At 40.5% G+C, this 26,966-nt stretch overlaps 1 long non-coding RNA gene across 1 annotated transcript in view; it reads left to right on the forward strand.

The window, feature by feature from the left end:
• Positions 1-1,630: 1,630 nt before the first annotated feature.
• LOC140915364 (uncharacterized) overlaps positions 1,631-26,966 on the forward strand; it is a 43,147-nt gene continuing 17,811 nt past the window's right edge. The window contains exon 1 of the long non-coding RNA XR_012160141.1: positions 1,631-1,672. This is a non-coding gene — a long non-coding RNA (uncharacterized lncRNA). The remainder of the gene's footprint in view (positions 1,673-26,966) is intronic.

Genomic DNA, 26,966 nt, shown 5'->3' on the forward strand with positions numbered 1-26,966 from the left:
CGTACTGTTTACATTCATTGCTTGGAAATACTGTTTGACCTTTTGTTGGAGGAGCGGCAACCTTTCTGTAGTTAGAAAGACAGTTTTCACAGGTCATACAAACAAATTTAAACTGTTGCAAAACTCAAACAACACTTAATGTCATGCTTGGAGTAATGAATGTCCAAATCCTGCTAATTTTACTCATAGGAGTAGTCCTATTGGATCATATTCAGTTCTCAGCAGCTAAACTATGATTAAAGTATACTTTTGAATCTAAACTACCTGGCAGGGAGCATGTAACTTGCGAAAGGTGGAGTATAATGTAGGGTAGCTGCAAAGCTGGTGTAAATCATGAAGGATGGTGCTAAATTTGCACACTGTGCCCACCTAGCAAAGCTGCTTCTAGAGACTCTTCCGAGGGTCCACTGAAAGTGGAGCTGGTTCTGATGGCTCCAAGTGAGCCATCAGGGGTTACAAAGGGTCCTCAATATTTCTTGCCAAATTGTCTCAATATTTTGGAGAGAAAGAGAGAGAGAGAAACACAAAACCCTATAGCAATCTATATAATAAAGTACAGGTTTACTAGCCCATCATAAAGATGTCCAAATACATCCAGAGATTTCACCCCATCCCACCCGTTTGCATCCCAACATATCTTCCTTGTAGCTCAGGGGTTGTGTGCTCTCGTGGTTAGAGTTTGAGTGGGAGGGGAGGGAGGAACTGGGAGTTAGAACTCCTAGGTTTAGCTTTCGTATTCAGGAATGTAAATCCTTCCCTTGCAGCCTCCATGGTACACAGATGCCTGACACTGCAGGGACCCCATTAGGACAGCTCAAAAGATTTAAGCCGCAGCAGTACTCTGGCAGCTGAGTTTCTGTTGCTGCATCCTGTTGCATCTCTGACTATGTTCCATCGGGACTGCAACTACACTTGCCCAGAGCTGGTTTAATGTGCCTGCTGCTCCCAACCCACCCTGCTGTGAGTAGAGCTTGGGCTGCTGGCACACAGAGCCAGAACTGAAAGCAGAGTTGGGAGAGTGGCAGGAGCTTGGCTTAAAGTTAGCTGTCTCCTGAATCAGTTGCAGAACCTTGCTTTGTAGATTAAAGAAGAGACAGAACCATGAGGAGGAGTCCATCTGAAAGCAGGGGCAAAGAATCATAAGGTGAGGGATGATCATTTGGGATCAGGGGAATCTGGGGTGATGAGGTGAGAGGGAGTAGAGTTTGAAGGGCGAAAGAGAGATATTGGGAAGGAACTAACGGTGAGTAGGAGGAAAAGAGGGAAGACAAAAACCATAGAAAGATGAATTCCTCAACAGCAACAGGAGAAAGAGAACAAATTACAGAGTCAGATGGCACGAGGTCAGAACTCTAGCAGGTGCCATTTTTAAAAAGTAAAAACTGAGATAGACTTGTGAATACAGGGAGAAAATAACAACTGGTATTGCCTTCAGTGAGACCCTGCATGGGTATAGCAGTCAGTCCATGTGCTAAATTGTAGGATTGGAGTCTGAGGCCCTGATCCTGCAAATATTTATGCATATGAAAGAGTGCCTGCATGAGAGGTGGTTTGGCAAGAGTGAATAGACAACCCCTTGTCTTTCCTACAGTGATGGGTCTCCAAAAAAAGTTCAGAAAATTCAAACAGCAACTGATCCTGAACCACTGATGTCAATAGGAATGTTGCCACTGTGAGTTATTTTCCAAATTTTAATTAATATCACTGGGATTTTTTTCTGTAATACCATTTCCGGGTGATTTTCATTGTGTTTGATGTTTAAGCCTTATTTGCATATTTCTTTGGTTTGATGTCACTGTTTAGGAATCCTATGTAAATTAAAATATAGCTTAATTTGGAATACAGTCATGTTACAGCACTTTGGGAAAATGAAATCCCAAAATTACTGTATGGCAGCTAAACCACTTAATGTAGATGTATGGACAAAATAATTAGATAGCATGTTGCCAGTAAAAGAGAACTGTTGTCTAATATTAAAATAGATTTCACATAGATTTAACTCTTTCAACAAGATAGCCAAAATTTAAATTTCCCCTCTTCTATCTTTGTTTATAGTATTATTGCTGTAATATCAAATTCATACTATCCTGTATCACTTGGATTTAAATTCACTAATTACATAGGGTCATCACAATAATGAATTAGTTTATGAATCTCTAGTAAACTAAAATAGGATGTTTTGATTGTGGAATTATAGAATTATTTTAATGGACAACTGTTATTAATGGAGATTTGCAACCACTCTGTGTGTTTTATTTAATTTCAGTATGCTTTGGTTCATAGTACCGTTGCTAAGTGCAGAAAGTACAGGGCTTGCCAGAATCACAAACCCACCTCAGCGTAGCCTTGATTTTACAATGTGCTCCATGTGGTCAGATTCCTTAGCCTGCACAGAAGTTAGTGCCACATGAATGCAGGCGTCCATCTGCATGTTACTCAACACAAGATCAGGGCTTATGACTGTTTCTAAAGCATATGATGGTAATAGTGGGTTTATTTCCCATTCCCCCAACACACACATGCTTTTAGCTTCCATAATTTTGGTTCTGGTCCTAGACTGGACCAACACGGTAAGAGCCACATAAGTACCTAGACAGATAGATTGAAAGCTTCCATTGAGAGGCCTTAAAATAATAGCCCTGTTGTGTAATTTTTAAAAACATACCATCAGAAGAAACTAGAAGGTTTATCTGTGAGATGATATGTTTTTCTTGAAAATGAAGTCACATGGTTTTTTTAAGCTATTTTTAATAATATTCTAGGCCTAAATCTGGCTTGGTTTACACATATGAGTAGTTCCATGCCAAACTGCTGGCATAAGTGAACTAGGTGAATTTGGTCTGATATGTAGAAATCCTGGTTGGCACAATAATTAGTATTAGTGAATTCAGTATATTATTGTTTAACTGCTACATGAGTTTCTGATCTTAGTGTTTGAATGACTGATTCATGGTCTTGTTATATTTTGGTTGTGGCACAAAGCTACTCTTTACTTGCCAAACAGATGAGCTATTTGGAAAAGTTCTCTGTGGTCTTTCTTATTGTTTTTCAGTCAGTCAAAATTTTGCTTTGGTGCATCCATATCAAATAATATTAAGCACCTTATACTTGTAGAACGCTACACATATGTTAGCTAACAGCTCAAGTCAAGTAGATAAATACCACCCCTATTTTACAGCTAGAGAGACTGGGACAGAGGTGTGACGGAGCCAAGGCCGTGCAATGAGTTAGTCACAGCTGAGATTAGCTTTCAGGAATTCCTGGCTCTCAGCCCTAGTGCTGTTCCTCCAGACCTGAATATTTACACAAACCTGCATTATTCAGCAGATGAACAATCTTCTTCCAGGAGGCATGTATATACCGATGCTGATATATGAATGGATAGTACTCAGCTGTGGCTTAATCCCAGACCCCAATAGCAAGACTTTATTTCTTCATTTAGCTCCCTTGCTGGAAATAGTTTTCTGTCCTTTCCGGTGATTGGACAGGCTGGCAATGAAATAAGGACAACAGATTGGAGTGGGGAAAAGGTGCGGACAAAGGAAGTGCTGGGATTTCTAGTGCTCCTGTGCTCAACTCCTTTGACAAAATCTTCACGCTACCCACCCTACCCTTATGACATAGAAAGCTACAGCTTTATCTGAAGCATTTTCCCTCTGGACACTTGTCAGAACAAAGACTATAGACTTTGCATATAATTTATACTCTTGTATATGAGGAGCTTGTCACATCTTAATGTTGAACCTCACCAGAGAGAAGACCTCTTAAGCACTCTGTATTCTGCAGAGTGCTCTGCATTTGGGTGGGAAAATCGGAAGTGCTCAGCAGCTCTACTCTCTCCCTCCCCCATCTGCATGCTTTGTATTTGCTGCCCAGCCACTACTCTGGTTCTGGCTGCAATCACTGCATCCTTTTCCTGATTGTAACAGTTTTTCTGGGGTTCTCTTCCCCCAGAGAATAAAAGTGTATTTTTTAGTAGTTTATCACTCAGCTAAACTTGAATGTGTATGTAATGGGAAAAGGAAAAGGCACTTCCCTAGCCTGAGGACTTTCTCCCTGCCCAAAATCAAAAACCTGCTGCAAACAATGAAGGTTTTACGCTAGCTTCTGAAAAAAGGCTGCAAGAATCTTTTGGAAAGTGTTAGGTAACCTTAAAATATGGGTAACTACCTGCTATCCTTATAATGAAAATTGAGTCTCATGTAATCTCATGACTCCAGAAACTGACACTTTAAGAATAACATGAATTATTATTAAACTCGTGATAAAACCATGAAAGGTGGCAACTCTTCACTTTGCAACACCAGCACTACTATGGCTTCTAGCCTTGTGCAGTCATCTGTGCCACACCACCTTTGGACATCCACGTAAGGCTGTAAAAAATCTGCACCCACAGATGTATCCTTTCCAATGGTGTAGCACCACAGTTGTATGTAAGCATGGGAAAAAGTGACTGCTACCAATTTGGACCCTGGGCTCTACCTTTGGAGGTCTCTGCTATACATTTAGGGTCAAATTTTCATTTCAGAGTAATTCATTCACCCTCATTTCCCACCTATAATAGGTAATTAGACATTTCACTCCTAATAATTAGACATTTCACTCTGCAATTCTGTGCAGCTGCAACCACTTGCAGGTGCCAAACTGTATTTGCAAAATCAAAGGCCAGTGGTAAGAATCTGAAATGTTATGTTTAGAAGATTGAGAGATATGCAGAAAGCATAATGTTCAGAGGCCTTACTGGTATGGATAATGTAAATGATGTGCTGCCCATATTGGCATACCTTATTTGAATACCCTTGGCATGCAAGAGAATCAACCTGGTCTCTTCATGATGAGGCAGAAATTCTATGGCAGTCTATGCAGATAGGAGGCAGGATGTTCTGGTGGTTAGGAAGGGAAGGGGTACTTCAGCCTTTACGATACCACCCTGACACCTCCAGCATAGTGGAGTTTCAAAGGTAAAATAAAGCCCCCTCTAACCCAGACCCTGTTCTGAGCTCAGCTCTGCAGTGGTGCAGTGATGAATTCGGTCCTCAGTCCATAAGGTTATTTTTACTTGGCATGGGGGATACTAATTCCAGGACTGTGTTACCTACACATGCTGTTGGGGTAAGAAAAGAGATGGGTACTGTTTGTATGTATTAGTACAATTCCCATATTTAATGTTGATTTGTCATGTGTAAATGGCATTATCCAGTATATTGGACACAATGGTGTTCAATATATTATTTTAATGATGTAGGGGGAAGTGTGTGGGTGGATGTGAGTCTTATGCAACTTGCTTTAAGGCACAGCAGAGCTACTTCTTAACTACACAACTTTAGGTTAATGTACCCTCTTGATAAAGATGTTAGATATCTAGTGTGTTGGAGTGTCACAAACATTCTGTTCATAGTAAGAAAACAAATGATCCCAATCCTAGGAGCTGAGGGGTTAATTATATATCCTGTTCAAAAAGTGTTTTTATAGTTGAAAGAAATCAGTTTCTTGTGTTACAGTGCTAATACTGACTACAAAGAGTCAATAGAATGACTCTATCCACACAATCTTTTCATTGAGTTGAAGCTGTACTCACTTCGTCTGAGGCATATGTCTCTGTGAACCCCCATGCTCAGATAATGTCAGTACATCTAACCAATTATGTAGTTCTGTTTATTCAAGAGGTTCATTTAGGTTCACTCTGAGTATGAATGAATTTGCAAAGATGAAGGTGGAGCATATTAAATAGAGAATTAATACTCACTCTCCTCTGGAAAATAGTGTACCATTATTATCTTCTGAACAAGTAGGCCAAAGTACAGCCTACTCTACTGCACTACAAAAACTTGAATCCACAATTGCTTGTGCTGCAAAACATACCTGAGAATACTCAAATATGACCAAAATCTCTTAGTTCTAAAACTGTGACCTAGTAACTATCTGGGTTTACAGTAACTCATGGGTTTACTGGGTTTACAGTAACATGTCACATTTTTTTGCCGTTGTGGTTTATAGCTGGCAAGGCAACAGGCTACATTTCAGAATTTTAAAAAAATAATTAGACATTCATTGCAATGTCATGGAAAACCAAACCCTCTTATTTAGGTCACTATTCTTCATACAAAATTCAAAGTGGACTGAAAGTTTCTCTGTGGTATGGTTTGATTTGAGTTTGTTTGTTACTTTTGAGGGTAGGGGTTGCTGTTACTTGTCCAAAATAAAAAAAAAAATGTTGCACTAGACTATTTTATCTCTGTAACTGAAATCATAGGGTATTTTAACTAGAGATGTACATGAACCAATATCCCAGGCCTGAATAATCCCAAACTTTAAGGAAGTTTGGATTCAGATCTGGATTTAAAATGTCACAACTGGGCTGAGCCAGCTTTGTGGCTCTGAACATCCTCTGCCTTGGGGAATAATCTGTATCTGTATATTTGGGCTATCTCTAGTTACAATTTCAACATTTTGGGGTCTCTCCAGAGTCTAGTTTGCTCAAGGATTATTAGATTGTGGATTTTTTTGGACCAGGCAGCCATGAAGGCAGCTTTCTATTCAAAGGGAAAATAATGCTCGATCCACAGTTAATCAGCTCTCCCAGACTGGCAGATTGCAGAAACATATTATCATATTGTAGAATAACGTGTTGACTCCTGACAAATATACCAGGTTAGTCCAGCAAAGTGCACCTTACAATGATGCCAGGTGTACTAGTTACAACTGATGAGCCGTAGATTTCTATAGATTTCAGTGGAAGGTCAGGAGAAAACCAGCAAAGCAGGTAGAATGGATGGCCTGTAGTGAAGCTGTTTAAAAAAATATTTCAACAACTTGCTAAAATTCAGCTTCCATTTGAATGTTTCATTTCATGTACTGTATTTAAGTTCACTGCACTTGATACATTAAGGTGAATTATTGCTGTGCTGTAGTAATGTATTTGTTTTTAACCTTTGAAAATTATTATTATAATTATAATTATTATTGTATATATACGCATACCTGGGTATGCTTGCTCTGTAAATCATTTTGAAGAATGATTTAGAAAATAATGTAATTCCTTTGGACCAGATTCTGAGTTTATTATACTTCTGTAATAAATCCATTTACTTTACTCTGGATTTACACCACTGTGTTGAGATCAGAATCTGACCCACAGTTTTAAAAAGAGAGCCTTTTTAAAAGAGAGAATCTTTAACTATAAAAATACTTATTTAAAATATAAAGAATACTGTTTGAATTTTCTTTTTTAGACTGGTATAATAAGAGTACTAGAACAACAGAAGATTGATGTAATAAAAAGAAACAGTTTTTCTATTAAAATGAAAAAAGCACCTGTTTTTCCCCAGGAATTCAAGAGTTATATCTGAAGGAATATGTTTAACATTTTAAATTCAACAATGTTCCTCCCACCTTCTAATACAGCACAGTGTATGTTTTAAAAGGTCTACTTCTAAACAGATCTTCTATTTAATTAAAAGAAACTAATATCAAAGCAGATTTTGGATTTAAAATTCGTGTTTAAACTTCTCATAGATTAAGTGAGCTTAAACAGTTGCTATTCCTGACTTTAACAGCATTATAAAATACATTAGAGATTGAGAGGATAAAATTCTGCCATGTTAGGTTACAACCTAACTGCTATTTGCAGTTGTAAGGACTACTAATGGCATAGGGACAAGATTTATTATAGTAAAGACATCCTGCTTAACATTAGCCTTGTCATTCCATTAATAATGACTGCTTATGAGCCATCCCGTTGGCATCTTTGTTGTCCTGAAAACTTAAAACTCACAGCACAATTCTTTACGATGTGCTACATTGCCCCCTCTGGGTATTCCTGACCATTATCCCATTTGGTTATATTCAAAACTGCTGCCTCCTGAGAGAGCATTAGGGCTGACCTTTAACCCTGCAATATTCTTGGTTCAAATGGCATAATAACATGTAGTGAATATTTACAAGCATACTTATACTATAATAGAGTACTGCTGTGAACATTAGCACATATTTTCTGCTCAATCAGGCTTTGATGTAGAGCTTGGCTTGTACCCTGGAGAAAATGTAGTCCCCAATAAGCTATGCTACTAAAACACCCTTGAACCTAAACAGCTTACATAACATAAACTGACTAGATGCAGATTAGCAGGCAAACATATACATTTGAAATGTTGCGAGTCCCAGTAGCATGTTACTGTGCAGCATAATGTCTTAAAGAGCCTTCTCACTAGAGGAATAAGTGGGAGGGAGGCACAATACATTACTAAGTACCTGGGATTGTAGCAGTATAGTTAAATGAATCAAGAAAAGGTGATCTTATCCATGAAAAGAAAATTAAAAGCAATAAGCCATAATGACAACAGGCAGACCATTTCCCTTTTTCTATCTTCTTTTTGAATGGTTGTGGGGGTAACTGTGCATCACACCGCTGACTTCTAGCGCTTCCAGTTTTCTGCTTCTCTCTTCATCTCTGTCAGTGACATCCTTGCACAGCTATGCCTTGCCTTGCCATCATCCAAGGTTCCTGCCACACGTTTTCTATGGTGACATCAAAGAGCATTGGCAGCAGTTGTACAAACTGTGCTTGCTTCCAAATCACTCTCTTAAATCACCCCCTTTCACAGTGTTGTAGTTTTTGCATCGTTGTATTCTGCACCATGTCAATCCAATACTCAGAAACTTCTGCAGAAATTCCAGTGCTCTTTGTGTTACCCACTGTTTTCTCTACCATATGCACTAAATCTTCTACATAAAGTGGTGACAACCACAGTAATTTCACAAGTATCATAGGAATTATATATTTTTGTGAGATTTATAGGAAAATATCTCAATTTTGTTCAATGGGACAAAATGTTTTCAGTGTCACATGATTTCATATGATGTAGCTTGTGTGGTATCTCTGAATTTACTGCATGTTACCACTACACATCACAAACCAAAGGCACTTCAGTCTTCAAATTTTCCTCTCCCTTGAGCTAGTGGTGTGATTCAGGTCATTTAATCAAATCCTGCCATTTCTTCTTCCACAACATATTGAAATTCCATCTTTATCCAGGCAGACAGAATGCTTGTCCACACGTTCATCATAACCCATCTTGGTTATTACAGCCTTTTCCTTTCTGGCCTCTCTGATGCAAATATCCCTTGTCACATACTCATAGATTTTAAGTTCAGAAGGGACCATCGTATCTAGTCTGACTTCCTGGACATTGCAGGGCACAGAACCTCACTCACTCCTGAAATTAACCCCTAACCTTAAATAACTCCTCTCTCTCCCTCGTATTTATCTCTCTGATGTATTTAGAGAGAACAATTATATCTCCCCTCACCCTCCTTTTGATTGGGCTAAATAAGCCAAGGTCTTTGTGTCTCTTCTCATAAGGTAGGTTGTTCATTCCTCGGATCATCCTAGTAGCCCTTCTCTGCACCTGTTCCAGTTTGAATTAATCTTTCTTAAACATGGGAGACCAGAATTACACACAGTATTCCAGATGAGGTCTCACTAGTGCAGGGGTGGGCAAACTTCTTGGCCCGAGGGCCACATCTGGGTATGGAAATTGTATGGTGGGCCATGAATGCTCATGAAATTGGGGGTTGGGGTGTGGGCTCTGGGGTGGGGCCAGAAATGAGGAGTTCAGGGTGCAGGAGGAGGCTCCAGACTGGGACAGGGGGTTGGGGTGAGGGCTCTGGGGTGAAGAAGGGTGGGACCAAGGGGTTCAGAGGGTGGGAGGGGGATCAGGGCAGGGGGTTGGGACACAACAGGGGGTCAGGAGTGCAGGGTCTGGGCGGTGCTTACCTCTAGCAGCTCCCGGAAGCAGCGGCATGTCCCCCCTCCAGTTCCTACATGGAAGCACGGCCAGGCGGCTCTGCACACTGCCCCATCTGCAGGCACCACCCCTGCAGCTCCCATTGGCCCCATTTGCTGGCCAATGGGAGCTGCGGGGTGGTGCTTGGGGTGGGGGAAGCGTGTGGAGCCCCCTGGCTGTCCCTACGCATAGGAGCTGTGTGGAGCAAGACCCCAACTCCATTCCCCGGCAGGAGCTTGGGGGCCGGATTAAAACATCTGAAGGGCCGGATGTGGCCCCTGGACCATAGTTTGCCCACCCCTGCACTAGTGCCTTGTATAATGCTACTAACACTTCCCTCTCTTTACTGGAAATACCTTGCCTGATGCATCCTAGGACTGCATTTGCCTTTTTCATGACTACATGACATTGACAGGTCATAGTCATCCTGTGATCAACCAATACACGCAGGTCTTTCTCCTCCTCTGTTGCCTCCAATTGATAAATCCCCAGCTTATAGAAAAAATTCTTCTTGTTGGCCCTTAAATGTATGATCTTGCATTTTGCACTATTAAATTTCATCCCATTTCTGTAACTCCAGTTTACAAGGTCATCCAGATCTTCTTGTACGATATTCCGGTCCTCATCTGTATTGGCAGTACCTCCCAACTTGGTGTCATCCACAAATTTTTTTAGTGCACACTCACTTTTTGTGGCAACATCAGTAATAAAAATGTGAAATAAGATAGGTCCCAAGACCAATCCCTGAGGAACTCCATTAGTAGCCTCCCTTCTGTCTGACATTTCACTTTTCAGTATGACCCGTTGTTGTTGCCCCTTTAACCAGTTCCTTATCCACCTTTCAGTTCTCATTTTAATCCCCATCTTCTCCAATTTAACTAATAATTTTCCATGTGGAACTGTATCAAATGCCTTATGGAAATCCATGTAGATTAGACCTACTGCATTTCCTTTCTCTAAAAAAATCAGATATCTTCTCAAAGAAGGAGATTGACTTCCACCTCAGATGTGGTAATTTCTACCTCCATATACTTGTTGCCATTAGTCACCCTGCCACTACCCCAAGCTCTTCATTAGCCTCATTAAAAACTTTGGCAAAGTATTTGTTTAGGTGTTGGGCCATACCTAGATAATCTTTAATCTCCACCCTATTCTCAGTACTTAGTGGTCCCACCTCTTCTTTTCTTCTTATTTATATGGCTATAGAACCTTTTACTATTGGTTTTAATTCCCTTTGTAAAGTCCAACTGTGCTTGCTGTTTGGCAGTTCTCACTTTATCCTTGCACTTTCTGACCTCCAAGAGGTAGCTTTACTTGCTGATCCACCCCATTTTCCATTCCTTGTGGGCTTTCTGCTTTCTTTTAATCACCTGTCTGAGATGCTTGCTCATCCAGCTTGATCTGCAACCCTTCCCGATGATTATTTTCCCCTTGCTTCTGATGCAGGCTTCACATCCTTGAGTTCTTCAGTCCAGTCCACTACCCTAACTAATTCCCTTAATTTATTAACGTAAGCTTTTTGAAATCGAGGACCCTTGTTGTAGATCTATTTTTGTTTATCCTTCCATTTAGTTTAAACTGAATTAACTCATGATCACTCGAACCAAGGTTGTCCTGTACAACCAGTTCTTCTATGAGGTCCTCACTACTTACCAGTACCAAATCTAAAATGGCATCACCTCTTGATGATTCAGCAAGTATTTGGTGAAGAAATCTGTCAGCTATCATATACAGGAAAATCTGGGCCCTACTGTTATTATTAGCACTTGTCTTCCAATCTATATCTGGGAAGTTAAAGTCTCCCATAATCACACAATTCCCAGTAGTATTTATTTCATTAAAAACTTCAAAGAGGTTTCTATCCATATCCAGATCGGATCCTGGTGGTCTGTAACACACCCCAAGCACTATAACAGGGGAACCTCTTGTAGCTTTCTTCCCCAAAATGATTTTGTTGCAAACAGACTCTATCTTTTCCATTGCATCACTTCTACTTTCTTTACTGTCTACTTCTTCATTAATATACAATGCTACTCCACCATTTTTACCTTTATTTCTGTCTTTTCTGAACAGCACATACCCTTTGATACCTGTACTTCAGTCATGACTACTTTTCCACCATGTTTCTGTTATCCCTATACTATCTGGTTTCACTTCCTGCACCACTAGTTCTAGTTCCTCCATTTTGTTACCCAGGCTCCTTCCACTGGTGTACCAACATTTTAGTTGTGTCTGGCTCACCTGATTGGGTACAGTCATTCTATTGCCAGTATCGCCTACCTGACTGTTAGCTTCATTGGTATGGGCACTATCTTTCCTCTTAATGTCCATTCTCCTACCCACCGCTGTTCCTTTCTCTGTTGCTGTATCCTATCTTACTTGATTTTTCTTCCCACTCACTGTTAGAATCAGATCTGGAGATGACATGAGCATCTCCCAGCCATCTCCCTTGAGTTCCTAGTTGTGTCAACCGCCATCTCAGAAGTCTATTTCCCTCCCTATTCAGGTGGAGTCCATCCATGAGAACAGTCCTCTGTCCATGAATGACTTCAAGTGGTCAGACATCCCCAAACCCTCCTTATAGCACCACATTCTGAGCCATCTGTTGATCATCATAATCTTGTCTCGCCTTCATTCTCCTCCCATATGGAGAGGTAGAAACCCACTGAAGATCACCTGAGCCTCCATTTCTTTAAGCATCTTCCCCAGCCGGGCATAGTCTCCCTTGATATGTTCCAGCAAGAATCTAGCAGTATCATTTGTTCCCACATGCTCACATTAGGATCCTCTTCAGCCTCAGGTCCACATCCTGTATCTTAGCTCCTGGAAGACGGCATACCTTTCTGTTCTGTAGATCAGCTCTAGTGACAGACCTGTTTATTCTTCTTAGTAGGGAGTCCCCAGTCACGTAGACCTGCCTTTTCCTGGTGATGGTGTGATTCTCCAGACTTCCTCCTGTTCTTTCTGGCTGCAAGTCCTCTTGTCTTTTATTCTCTCTTGCAATCTTCTGCAAGTCATCCTGTATCCTCCTGGGGCTCTGAACTCTGCATATCTCCATTGGCTTTCTCCTCTTCTTACAGGACTAGCTGCTCTTCTCTTCTTCCTTGCCCTCCCTCCTTCAGTTACAGCCTGCTATGCTCCTTCTTCATTTTCCCACTCAGCAAACCAGTTCCTGGGTTCTAATTCAGCTTCACTAGCTGGTCTTTTCCTCTGCTTGGTTCTTGTAGTCACATGCTTCCACTTCCCACTTTCCTCACCCAGCAGTCTTCCCTCCAAGTTCTTCAGTCCAGCATATATCTGCACGTCTTGACCTTTCTATTCAGCCCCCTCTTGCCTTTGCACCATCATCTGCTCAAACCCCCTTCAAAACTCAACCATAGTTTCCACCTGCATCTCCAAGCCTCAGATCTTCTCTTCCATCAGCTCTATCAAGTGGCACTTCATACAAATGAAGCTCTTTTCAGGTACCCACTCCAGGATCACGTACATCCTGCAGCTTCCACATCCGTTCATCTTCATTGTCTCTTCCATGGCTTTGGTCACTACCACTGTTACCTCTGTAACTGTCATAGTCTTCCCACCTAAATTCCTGTTAAGGATCCTCCACCCTGCAAAAACAGAAAAAAAACCCCACATAACACTCACAAAAACCTCACTCATTGCCCTGAAAGACCAGGGACTTGTTCCTCCCATCTCCTTCAACAGAATTCCCACTCAAACTCCCCTGTTTACAACTCTGTTTGCTGCACTTGTGCCACTGCTCCTTTCCAGCTCATTCAAAATATGGTAACTAAAGCTGTCTCCTTCATCACTTGCAAGCTGACATGCCTTATACCATCTCCTTATATCACTCCACTGACTCCCCTTTCCACCCCATCAACATTTCCCCTCTTCTATCCTACAAGTGCAGAATTAGGAGATGGAAAAGACTTACACGAGTGTAGCTGTGAAAGCTGATTTCCAAAGCCTTTGGGCATTTCTGGTGATGTCACACCATGATTTTACCAACTTGCTCCAATGCACTGCTGAGACCTAGCTGATAAAACGAAGAAGAAAATCCCTAAGCCCATTCTGTAATATGTTTAAATATTGACTTGGGAATATGTATCATAAATTTATTCCTTTAAACAACTGTCTGCTGCTTCCTTTTCTTGAGAACAAGGTTGTTATTTTTTGTGTAGATATAAGTAAATAGTTTTTCCATTTCTTTATTCTTTATTGTATTGTTCATATCTTAACATGTGGAACAATAGGAAATTTATTAAATATTTAATAAAATATTTATTTTATTAAAGCCTGGTGATGTTAAACTTTCAGCTTTCCAGGTGTTGGGAGTGGCTTTGTGCCTGAGAGACTTGTGTTGGTTTACTAATGTGTAGTTGCTATGTTTATGTATTATTCTAACTAGAGGGACTGTCTTGTTAAAGACTAGGAGAACTTGAGTCTATACAAAAAGGTTCCATCATTATCAAAAAGCTTGATTTGGCTATGACCTGCCTGTCTAGCTAGAGACAGAATAAATCTTATCATCTCAATGTTCTTGCTGTACCATAGACCTATTTCAAATCTGATATTAAAATCTTCATAGACAAAAAAGATGTCCATTTCTGATATTTTATTCATAAGATCCCTCAAGGTGTCATTGAAATTCTTTCAGTCTTTCATCAGTATGATCTTCTGCTGGAGAGTATACCTGCACAATAGATGAAATGGCTATCCTCTGAGAATAATGGCAGCCATTCTGATATTAATTGGGTTCCAAGTAATTATCAAATTCATATCTTTATGTTCACTAGGAAACTTTTTTCCTCTTTCGAGTCTCCTCTAAATACAGTTAGTAGTCTTGATTTTCCTGTTCCAGACTCACTGTATAAAATAGTCCTCCTTACTGTGTCTTTAATTCTTGTTGCTAAATTTACAGTGATAGAGTAATGTACATTTTAACTGTCTTGTCTTGGAATTGTTAATATTCAATGTGCAAAGATTAATAACCTGCTGTGTACAAATAATTACCTGATAGATGTAATTCATTTTCTAAGATAATAGGGCCTGATTCTCCATTCTGTTATATCAGGGTTATACTAGTGTTTTTCTACTGATTACACTCCTGTGTAATGGAGTGGCAAATCAGCCCTTGAGCCTTCAGTGTAACTTCTCTAGGTCATTTAAGTATTTTCCTGAAATAATAATACAAAATATGAAGTCTCTGTATATCTGGCAATATAAATTGGCACCTCTACAGTTAGGAGTTATTCAGTATTTAAGAGGTTAGTACGCATGTGGCTTTCCCATTTCCTCCAAGACACAATCCACCTGCCTCCCTCTTACCCCTTTCTTAAGGTTTGGCTTTAATAAAGAACTGGTTGGAAAACATTGCTGAAAACAAAACTAAAGTTTTAGTGGTTTTCCTTTAAGTGGTTTATTTTGTGTTCACAGTATGCTAAGACCAGCCAAAGCCTCCTCCTGAGGTGTAGTTGCTCCTAGGGTTCCTAGAACAGGGTTAACCTGTTCAGCCTAACCCTCAAGTCCTCTATGCCTCAGACTCAAGATCTCTCTGACAGGACAGGTTTCAGAGTAGCAGCCGTGTTGTCTATATTCGCAAAAAGAAAAGGAGTACTTGTGGCACCTTAGAGACTAACAAATTTATTTGAGCATAAGCTTTCGTGAGCTACAGCTCACTTCATCGGATGCATTCTTATGCTCAAATAAATTTGTTAGTCTCTAAGGTGCCACAAGTACTCCTTTCCTTCTGACAGGACAGCAACTCTGAAGCCTGTTCCTCTCTTTTTATTCTTTCCACCTGGAGGGCCTTCTCACTAGGTTTCATATCACCTGCAGGTGTTGCTGGCCTGGCTTCAGTCTCCCTGTCCAGTACAGATCATTAACTTGGTCAGCTGTGGGTACTGATCACCTAATCACAGAATTATATAACAGTCATAACAATATAGTCATTGCTTAAATGTACCATGCAAGTTCTCTACCCAGCATAAAAATTTATTCAGATTTTCCAATACATATCTGGGCTTCTTTATTTCTGAGTGCTTAAAAAGAGAGAGCTACCAGTTTCAGATGCCCTATTTGCATCCATGTTACAAAATATCTCAATTTTTAAAGGACTGTTTTGTTAAAAAACTGTTTATTAGATAATGTTGTCTATTCTCTTCTGAGATTTTTTTGAGGCAGTTTAGTGACTGAAATTAAAAAAAAATCAAACCAGATAAGATATTTAATTTGACAAGTGGCTACTGTGTATAAATACTATTTAAAAATCCTACTTTTGTGCATCTGTAAACTTACTGATCATGAAGGTGGCCTGCCTGACAGCACTGGAGGAGAGCAAAATCCTCAATTTTTCACTAAATCAGTATAGTACGGGTAGAGGCCTTGCTTCCCAATCAGTGTGCCACAACCATCACCTGGAGCAGACCACTGTGCGTGAGAAGTGAGTTCCTTCTCCCTGCTCATTCAATCCTTGGCCTTTCTGTTGTGATTGCCAGCAAGCTGTTAATGAGTGATAATTATTATGGTGCTGTTTAAAATATGTATATTATATAATGGATTTCCTAAAATAATAATAAACTGATACAACCGAGGAGAACATTCAGGGCAAAATCAGAAGTATTTCTGTACATAAATCTTCAAAGACCTTTTTAAAAATCTTGTAGTGTCTTGGAAAGACCTCAGTGCATCCAAAGTGAATTGTTCAACAGCAACAAAAAACTTGAGCTTCCCAAAAAGCCATTAAATCTAAACAATTATGATAATACCCTCAATGGCCAAATTATGTCCTCCTGTGAAAGAAGAAAAGGGATACGAAGTTTCAAATGTTTGCTGTCATAGATTCAGATAAATCAATCCCTTAGGCAGTTTCCCCACTTACAAGTTACTTATTGTTAGACTGAGGTGGCAAAAACACATTGGCATTATCACAATTTTTTAAAAAAATAGACATTCTTATCTTTAAGTCTCAGCTAATTGCAGGTATGTGGCGATGATATCCAGGATATCTCAAAATACACCCTACTGTGGTTGTAATATAGCAGAATTTTTTCAGTGTTATGTGCCATACATAGGAGATTGGTATGGGGGCTTTAGTGCTTGTACATGGCTGTTTGGGCTAGAGCCTGGCCTTTGAGATTTGTGTGCTTTTGTCAGGTTTTGTTTTGTTTTTTGCCATCTGCTCTTAAATGATTTCAGTGCCAGTGGTGGGGAGAGAGTGAAACAGAAGAGCTGTATTTAGACATGGGTATGTGGCTGCAATGTGATTTAAAGCTGTGTTGTTTTATTTTATATATGTTTTTATTAGGAAAATCTATTTATGGGGCCTGATTGTGGCTGGCTCTCATGATCGTGCACACTGCCTGCCCCTTCCTTGCCAGCTCGCTACTAACCCCTTCTGCGCTGCAAGCTTTCCCCAAAGAGCTATGCCTTCCTCCCCGGTGTACCATTCTCCAGAGCCGTGAGGTGACATGGTGGATAGGCTCCCCCTGTAGAATGAACTATGGGAGGCACTGAGGATCCTGCTGGAGTGATGTGAAGGGGGAAAAAAATCAACTCCCAAAATCTGGCCCTGAATATTTTCCATTATTTGAGATTGACGACTCCTTTACAGTTTGGATTCGGACTCAAACTTTCCCAAAGTTCATGTGTGCTCAACTGTTGAGTTTTGATTCAGACTCAGCTTTGGGTCTGGTCCTTATACTGGAGCACAATAGTGTGGGGAGGGTATAAAGAGCCTTCTCCCACTCTCTTGCGCAGCCGGAATAAATAGCTAGGCAAAGTTGCATCCCTGTGCTCAGGAAAGAACTGACTCTGCACCTCCCCATGCCACTGGGGCATGTGCTACTCCAAAGAGAGCGGGAAGGCGGCAGAGAGCAATGTTTAAATTATTAGGAGCTTCTTTCTTGTCTGCTGCCAACCTGCCTGTGTTTTGTGGAAAGCATGCAACAAAGTTAATGCTTTCTCCAACTCTTTTAGTTTATTTCTGTATTTGTATAGCACTTTCACCCTTACCCATTGGCTGTAATTCCTTAAGCTGAGCCATCCATTTGTTATTGGCAGTAGTTCAAACTTCCAGTCTAGAGTGATCAGGTTTTTAGCTGCCAGTAACAGAGCATTAACAAATCTGTTCTGATATTTATCTGGGGCAGTGTCTTTTGTTACATCAAGAGTACCAAGTTTAGGACATAGTGTAGTGGTATTTTCATAGTATCAGACATGGCACTTAACACTTCCCTCCAATACTTTTCCAACAATGAGGAACAATTCCAGAACATGTGTATGAGTATTCCCTTACGTATTTTGGAGATGCTTCAACTTTTTCTGGGAGAACTACCTTATATTTGGGTGTGTTACTGCAGTAACTTACAATTCACTGGAGACAATGCATAACTTGCTTACTGGTCTGAATTCATCCTGTTTAACTGCACCCTTTTCTGTCCTATAGCCTGTGCTATACTGGAGATCAGACTAGATGATCACAATCCTTCCTTATGATTTTATAATCTACAAATCACTTATGCATCTCCACTGCTTCCACAACAGCAGAATTTACATATGCTAATTTTCATAATTTGGAGGATTTTAGGGTGTGTAGGGTCCTGTGGCCATCCCTCCCCATCAGTCTTGGAGGGAGGCCAAGCCCCCTCACTGCTGCATGTCTATAAATGTAAGGCTCAATGGAGAATTAGTGGTCTCAGGGTTCTGGCTGGCTGTGCAGGGCAGAGCAATCAGCAGTCTATTGCCTGGTTTCCTGGCTCAGGCAGACAGCAGGTAAACACAGGCATCTTGGCCTAAGGTGGGTAAATGGCCACCCCAGGGTGGGGTTGCTGTGGCCCAGGCCCACCCTACTTCATCAGGTCCAAGAGCAGGTCCCTAACGATGGCATGTGGTTCTACCACTGGGTCATGATAATGATACTTACCTTGTTTGTAAAGCACACTGAGATCTGTGGATGAAAAGTTCAGGGATCCCACTGAAACATGCTGATCTGAACTCTGGCAACACAACCAAACTATTGTCTGGTGTCCCTGGGCTGCTTCTGTGTGTACCTCCATCTCCTAGGATTCCTTCATCTCCCTGGGGTACATGGCCAGTGGCAGTCCTAGTAGCTCCTCTGGGTCCTGGTCGGTTGGCGGTCCCATCACCTCTTCTGGGTCCTCAGTGTTGCAGGCAGGCAGACATCTGCTTTCTTCTCTGGCTCTTGCACAACTGAGCTGCAGGGCCTGTCTTTTAAACTTCCTGTCCCACCCCTCTGCTTCTGGTCGGGGCATAGCTTGCCTGGCTCCACCCACCAGGGGGCGGAGAGTCGTTCCTCCCTGTCACATAACCCATACGACAGGGCCCAATCCTGTAAGGTGCTGATTATCTCCTATAAGGAGCTGAGTTAACTTAGCTACCATTGACTTTAATGGGAATTTAACAACACTCAGTACCTTGCAGAATTGAGCAGTTATCAGTTCACTTGTATAACTCACAAGATACATAGGTCACACTTCCTTGAAGACAGAATAAGAAAACCTCCAGTGATAATTATCATAAGAGCTTTGGAAATTTGATCTAGACATTCAAGACTTAATTGAATTAAAGGAGGACTTTTTTATTTGTGTCATAATGCGTGTTGTTAGCATAGCCATTGTATAACACAGTGTATTAGGTAACTGTGGTGGAGAGCTCTACATTTTTTTACAGTTAGGGAACAAATTGTGTAACCCTTGAGAAGAGTTCACTTGATAACTGTGTTTTACCCTCTTTTCTGCAGAATGTTGGTGACTTAATTAACCTACTTGTAGCTGTATCAGCTAAAAGATATATTTCACAATGCATCTACATCTCTTTCTCAGTCATCATATACTTAAATTGCAAATTCTCATGAACTGTAACCCAGTGTCTTATGGCTCTTGATTCTACATTTCCCTGTAGATCTTTTATCTTCAGATGTGTCAGAGCTGGAATATGTGGCTGGTTGCAAAAGGTATAGCTATATTAAACCACAGAAAAAAACTGTACATTCAAATAATATTAATGATCTGATTTAAAACAGCAAAGACAGAAAAATTAGAAATAAGAGTGGCAGTCCATCCTTAATCCATTCTACTGTGCCTAGGTATCATAGCACATTTTGGTACAGTCTATAATATTCACATGTATGGTTTTGAGCCATTACAATATAGGCTGTGCATATTTGATATAACTTACAGGAGCTATCCACTCAAAAGTTAGACTTAGGGCCACATTCTGCCTTTCCTCCATCCTCAGGCACCCAAGGTTGGAAATGAAACAGAAGTTATAGTCCTGGTCCCCTGTTCTGTTCCTTGCACTGGGTGCAGGGATTTTAAATCACTGGCTTGCCACAGAGTAGCATTGAGGGCAGTTCTCCTCGCGGGAGTACAGGCCAGGACCAAGGGAATAGTGGGCCATGGGTAATGGTCAGAGCATGATTCCACTGGGCCAAACTCCCAAATGGGTGCTGTGCAGAGGGTCATAGTAACTAATCCTGCCTGTAGGTTGCAGTATCAACTGAAGCCTAGGTGTAGACTGTGGCCTCCTTTTGTACCTTCATGGTTCCCTGTTGCAAAGCCCTCTTTACATGGGTTTTGTGCAGGAGGTTTTCTGTGCAACCTTCCTCTGGCTCTCTTGGGTGCCTGCATTATGATGCAGTCCTTAATTACATAATCACATACTATTTTTCCACTGGATCCCTGCCTCATTCAGTGCACAGAATGGACAGTGCTCACTTAATGAGCAGCTATTCAATATTTTGTCTTATCCTTATTGTTCAGTGTGTGACCCCAGGCCTTATTTACTATGCAAACCCTATTCTGAAGAAAGAATTATTAATTTCCTCATAGGTTTTTCTGTGGCGCTTATCACTGCATTATCTAAGTGCTTTACAAACATGTTATTTTCACAACATCCCCTGTGAGATGTGGAGTGGTATTGCCCTATTTTACAGCTGGAAAACTGAGGCATGCAGGGTATGTCTACACTGCAATTAGACACCCTTGGCTGGCCCACACCAGCTGACTCAGGCTTGCAGGGCTTGGGCTAAGGGGCTGTGTAATTGTGGTGGATGTTTGGTCTTGGGCTGGAGCCTGGGCTCTAGGACCCTGTGAGATGGGAGGGTCACAGAGACTGGGCTGCAGCTCGAGCCCAAACATCTACACCGCAATTAAACAGCCCCTTAGCCTGAACCCCAAGAGCCTGAATCAACTGGCACATGCCAGCCATAGGTTTTTAATTGCAGTGTAGACATACTGTAAGAAACTATGGTAAAAAGTATCCACTGATTTTGAGTGTTCAATCTGAGATGCCTAACAGCTGATGTTTCAGATACTTAGCATTAAAGCAGCACTTGATATGTTGAAAGCACAACTTCCAATGATTTGAATTGCAGCTGTGAGTTCTCAGCACTTCTTCAAATCAGACTCCAGGGTCTCAAGTCAGGCACCCAGAAAATGAGGAACACACAATTAGTGACTACACATGAAAAGTTTGGTTTAAGCGACTTGATTAGCATCAAATAAGCACTTAATGGCAGAGGCAGGGATAGAATCCAATTTTCCAGGGGAGTATTCAGCTGCCTTAACCAGGAAACCATCCTTTTTGTTCCTGGAGTCCCCTGCTTCATTCTCTTCACACCTTCCAATTTCTGCAAAAAATGAAGCAGAGATCTTACAGACAACAATCTCCTTCACTGCATGTAGCAGGTCCATCCATGTACTGAATCGGGCAGGGGGCCTGTAGAAAAACCATCATGATCATGTAGTTAAAGATGATATCACAATGCATATGGATAAGGGGCTGTTTATAATAATCGGGCCTACAAATTTACCATAATGCTGATCTCAATTGTGAAAAGTAAGTGAAAGTTCATAAAATGTCATAATAATCTATAACAAATGTTGATGGGAAAAGGTGCAAAAGATAGGCAGACTGAATTAGTATAAACTAAAAAGCCTATTGATATATCTCAAGAAGTGTGTTAAGATCATACCTGATAAGAGAAGTGTGGGTATGTAAATCAATACACCAAAATCAGTGTGTCAGAAATTAGGCCTAACTGGTTGACAACTTAATGAGAGGACAGCCTATTCTGCCTATGGCTCCCTTTTGGTGTTCTTCAAAGAAAAGACTTTTGGGGGGAAATCGGGAAGCGAACACTGGCTGACTAAAAGATGGGAGTGGGACAACAGGAATGAGTGAACTTCACCATTGTGGCTACTACCCACATCATTTCCTGGGATCCCAGGATCCACTCTAACACCACTGGGCCTTCATCTTCCTTATCCTGAGGAATGTCCCGACCAGACAGGCATACACGTCATCACTCTCTCCACCAACTCTGGCTGACTCCTGAACACCATCTGGGACATGAGACTTTGTCACCTCCCACTTTGTGTGCTTTTCTTTTCTATCTCATTTCTTCTATTTCCTATCCCTCTCCTTTTGCCTTTTACTTAATATGAGTGTGACATAGCCAGCTGAGACTGCATCTTTTGCAATACAGTTGTGAGCCTGAGATTGAAAAGACAGCTACAAGCATTGCCCTAAACGGCCTGACTGGTACAAGTTTGCTGGGTCTTGGAATAGCTGATAAGAGCTTGTGCTATGCCTATGTTTTTGCAGAAGTGAGACTGTAAGTGAAAGTCAACACTAGAGACAGAAGCATCATTTTTTATATTTGCTTTTCTCTTCTTTCCCTTTTTGTATACATTTGTCCTGTTTTGTGTTCTAGGAACTGGGATTGGACTTTAACAACAACAGCAACAACAAGTGCAGTCTATCCCAGCTAATGTTTTCTCTTTTTCACAAGGACAGTTATTGTCATTGTTAATATTATAGAAAAAATTGTCACACTCTCCACAGCTAAAGGAAGTAGGAGCAAGGGGCATGGTTAAAATAAAAGCCTTATGTAATCTTTCACACTTCAAATGCTTTAATTGTTTAACCTTCTTTTTATGTATATTTAATAAGGTTAAAAAGGCGTTTTTATAGTATTTTTGCCATGGTACTAAACAGGTTGAGGTCTCTGTATACCAAACCCAGAACTTTATTTAAAACTGTGTAATGTTGGACAGTGACAGGGCAAAATTAACACCTTTGACTATTTGGGCCCATAAAGTCCGTCAAAATTAATTCAATAGGGCTGAATCAAAGATGCACAGGCAATCTTAATTCTGGCATTTCCTAACTTTTGAGTGCTTGACTTCCCAAGCTTATTCTTTTAGCAATTTTTTTTGTGGGTGGGGGGGAAATAATTTCCTAGGTTTTTAAAAAACCAACTGAAAAAACAGAAGTTCCATCATGTGGCATCATATTGACCCACATGGGTCATCAGCAGGAATGGAAGCTTTAAATTGACCCACAGACCTCTCCCACTTGAACTGATGGAGTAAGTTATCATCCTCTGTGGACTACTACTAGAGGGGGATGGGACACTACCAGTGGGTTTTGCAGAGATTTGCTCACAGCAGAGGAATGGTCCGACTCAGGACTCTTAGGTTCCATTCCACTGTCTGGGGGTTGAGGTGGGGGACGGGAAATGAGCTCTAAAGGGCACTGACTCTTCTGACTCTTCCAGCCAAGCATGAAACTTCTGCTCTGTTCCCTCCAACCTGTCTTTGTCTCAGTCACCTTCTTTTCACCTAGCCAGTCCCAGTCGCCACTCCTCCAGGCTTCTTGTCCCAGTCTCAGTCTTCTTGGTCAGCCAGTCTCATTCCACTGTACTACAGGATCCTCATCTGGTCTCTCGTTCCTCCACTCCAGCCTCCCATCATACCCCACTAACATTTCTCACCCCAACTAGCTTCCAATCTCAGTCTCCCGCCCGGAGCTCCTCATCCAGTCTCAGTTCCTCACCGACTACTGGCTCACAGTCCACATCCCTGTTTCCTTCCCTGGGTTCCTGTCCCAGTCTCCTTATCCAAATAGTAGCAGTACCCCTCTCTGGATCCCAGTCCTAGTCTCCTGGTCCAGACAGTCCAAGTCCCCCCCCCTCCAATTCCCAGTACCAGTTTTCCTTTCCCACCCTGCCAGCCTCCATCTCCTGTCTTCCCACTCTAGGCTTCTTATCTTGATCTGTGCTGGCCCCCCAACCCCCACGTCCAGCTATTGTCCTGTCTGCATACAAATTAGGAAGCTTCCTCCTCCATACAGCCTGGGTACAGTAGGGGGATAAGTGGGAGAACAGCAAAGACAGGCTCCCTGCTCTGAGTTCAGATGACTGGATCAAGCAAGGCCTTCAGCAGCCCTGAGCTGCAATCACAAGGGAAGTTCTGCAGAGCTGTGATCTGGAGCATGCCAATGTGCCCAGAATCTTTGGGTAATTCAGCTACTAAAATCAAAGAAGTCTTCCTGAATATGCGTGAACTATGATTTTTTAAAGCTTTATAACTTGACCATATTTGGCCACATCTTTATAGTGACCATAAAATGCACAACTGGACACAGAGGCCACCCTTTTCCCTCTATGAAATTTCATGTCCCAACTCCAAAGCATGGGGATGTTAGAGCTGTTCAAAGAGAAGGTTCCCAGAATTTTTAACATGTTCAGAACAATGTATTTTTCCATAAATTTGTTCCCAGTTGTAGGCATGCACCTGGCATAGAAAATTTCAGACAAAACAGTTACAATTTGGCAAAATTATAAGCAACTGAAAACAGAGTCTTCTAATGGGAAGTGACAGAGAATCTTAATAATAGGTTGTACTACTATGCTCCCTATAATATGGTGATTTTATACACACAATATAGGCCCTGATTCAGAGCTCATTGCAGTCACTGAAAAGACTTCCACTGACTTGAATGGATTTTGTATCAGACCCATGCAGTGAAAGTCTAGAGAAACCACACTGAGGACTTCCTTAAATGGACTTCCACTTTTAATTTGGAATATTTACATAGCATAAAACCAAAACACCTCTTATTATGATTTTTAGTTGTATTTTTTCTTCTTCTAGTGTCTCCTCTGTTCTTGCTGCAGTCTCCATGAATCTTCCTATTCTCCGCAATTGATTTACACCTTCCACCCCTCACCCCCATGCCCCACCAGGGTGTCACATGGTAGCCAAAGCCTTTCTGGCATTCCCAACATTGCTGGTTCAGAGAGTGAGAGATCATGACCAGGATCCACACTTAAATCTCCCACATGGCAATGGAGAGCACTTTCACTTAAAAGCATAATGTTTTGAAAAACAACAACAAAAAGCAACACAACAAAAGGTTCTTTCATTAGGGTATGGATTTCATTGAAGGCATCATATGGCCCTTTCCCCCCTAGGGATTTTGATATAGCTGATTATGCTAATATTTGTGAGAGATTGTTGCTATGGCACAGACCTTTCCATGAATTTAATGATGTATTTTACATTAGATACAAAAGTTTTTGTAATGTCATTAGAATAACTAAAGGTGCATTTAAAAATTGTATATATATAATGGACTTAGCTAAATTATTTGTTTACTTAGGCTATATGTATTTATTTGTGCCCTTAATTTTTCTTTATCTTTTAAAAAAGGATACTTATATTCAGTGAGATATAAATATTTCTTTTCCATGAGCACATAGTGAGGAACTACACAGCACCGATAATGTTATTCTGAATATACTGAATTTTTAAAAAAGCAACAAAAATAATGCTGAATGTATTAAATTGCATATAGATTTTCAACAGCTGAGTGTCAGATAATTTAAACTGATTTGATTTTTTCACATCAAAATCATTTATATGAACAAACCTTTATTTTATTTTCCCCTTTTTTGAAACTAAAGTCACCTTTTCTATATTTTGCTGTCACTTACTATCTACAAAATATTATATTAAACTATATTTATTTAGGACTCTATATACTGCAACTTGCTGACCTAAATACCTTCAGCTCACATAATCATTATTATTATTATTATTTATTATTTGCTTTGGAATAGCACCTCCGGGCCCCAATCAGGGATCAAGGCCCCATTGTGCTAGGCACTGTATATACACATAACAAAATGATGGTCTCTGAATGGCAGTGGAAGACCTAAAGCACGTTGCAGGATCCATTCCTTTAAATGCTTCATAGATTCAGGATCAGTTAAGGTTTTCCTAGCGGCAACTCCTTCAGAAATGTATCCATCTGCAGTCAGTTTAATGCAGATGAAACCGTTACAACTTCACTCTTCACAAACTCTTTATGATTTCTAATTAAAGTCTTTGTCTGAACACAAAATAATTAATACATAAAATGAAGCACAGGGAAAGAATCAACTGTGCAACTAGTCGCTCAGTTGTATGTTTAAACAATATTTAATCATTAGAGTAACACAGTGCTTGCACTTTTGGAAAAAAAACAAGCCTTATGCTTCATGTTTATTTAACACTTTGACTAGTTCATTCTTGGAGGTATGAAATGAGGCTTATTGAGTGCCAGAGTAGTAAATCAAACGTTCTGAAAATTATGGGGTCTTAAACAGTAGTGTCATTTTAAACTTAAACAGTTCAGTGGTACATGGACATATAAAACTGACCTCTTATAACAACAACTACTGTTTACACTGAAAGGCAAGTAAAGGAAATAAAAACAAAACATAAAATTCAGTGTAGTAAGGATGTCATTTACTCAGATTTCTACCTGTATTCTGAAGATATTGATACGATAATTTTTATTCATCTAACACATGAAAAATATGTGCAGTACATCCACACATATGCACATCTATATGCACATGCTATATATATAATAAAAAACTAGAGCTAGGTGACTACAGCAACAAATTTTCCACCAATATTTGTTCCAATTTTAAAACACATTTGCTTTGGCTGTGTGCTTGCTTGTTTTATGTTCACTTTCCACAAATATTCTAGTGAATGAGTTTACTGTTGGAAATGTTAATAGAAACAGCAAATTTTAAACAAATATTGAAGAATATTTGTGGAGAGTGAATTTTAAATTTGTAGGTACCAATAATAGCACCAGAAACCTGATTCTAAGAGTTACATTCATTTATTTAGGGAACATAAATGTACTGGAAGCCTATATCATGGTTCATAACCAGCTGGTTCAACTTTGAATACTGAATACCTGCAAAGAATAGCTTGAGTGTGAGTATCTTATCAAGAATTGTTCACCAAAATTATTTGCAATACAATTAATACATTTAAGAAAAAGCTGTAAGAAAAGCTTACATGCCTCACTCAT

Source organism: Lepidochelys kempii, chromosome 7 (genome assembly GCF_965140265.1).
Source record: "Lepidochelys kempii isolate rLepKem1 chromosome 7, rLepKem1.hap2, whole genome shotgun sequence".
In the NCBI taxonomy this organism is placed as follows: domain Eukaryota; kingdom Metazoa; phylum Chordata; order Testudines; family Cheloniidae; genus Lepidochelys; species Lepidochelys kempii.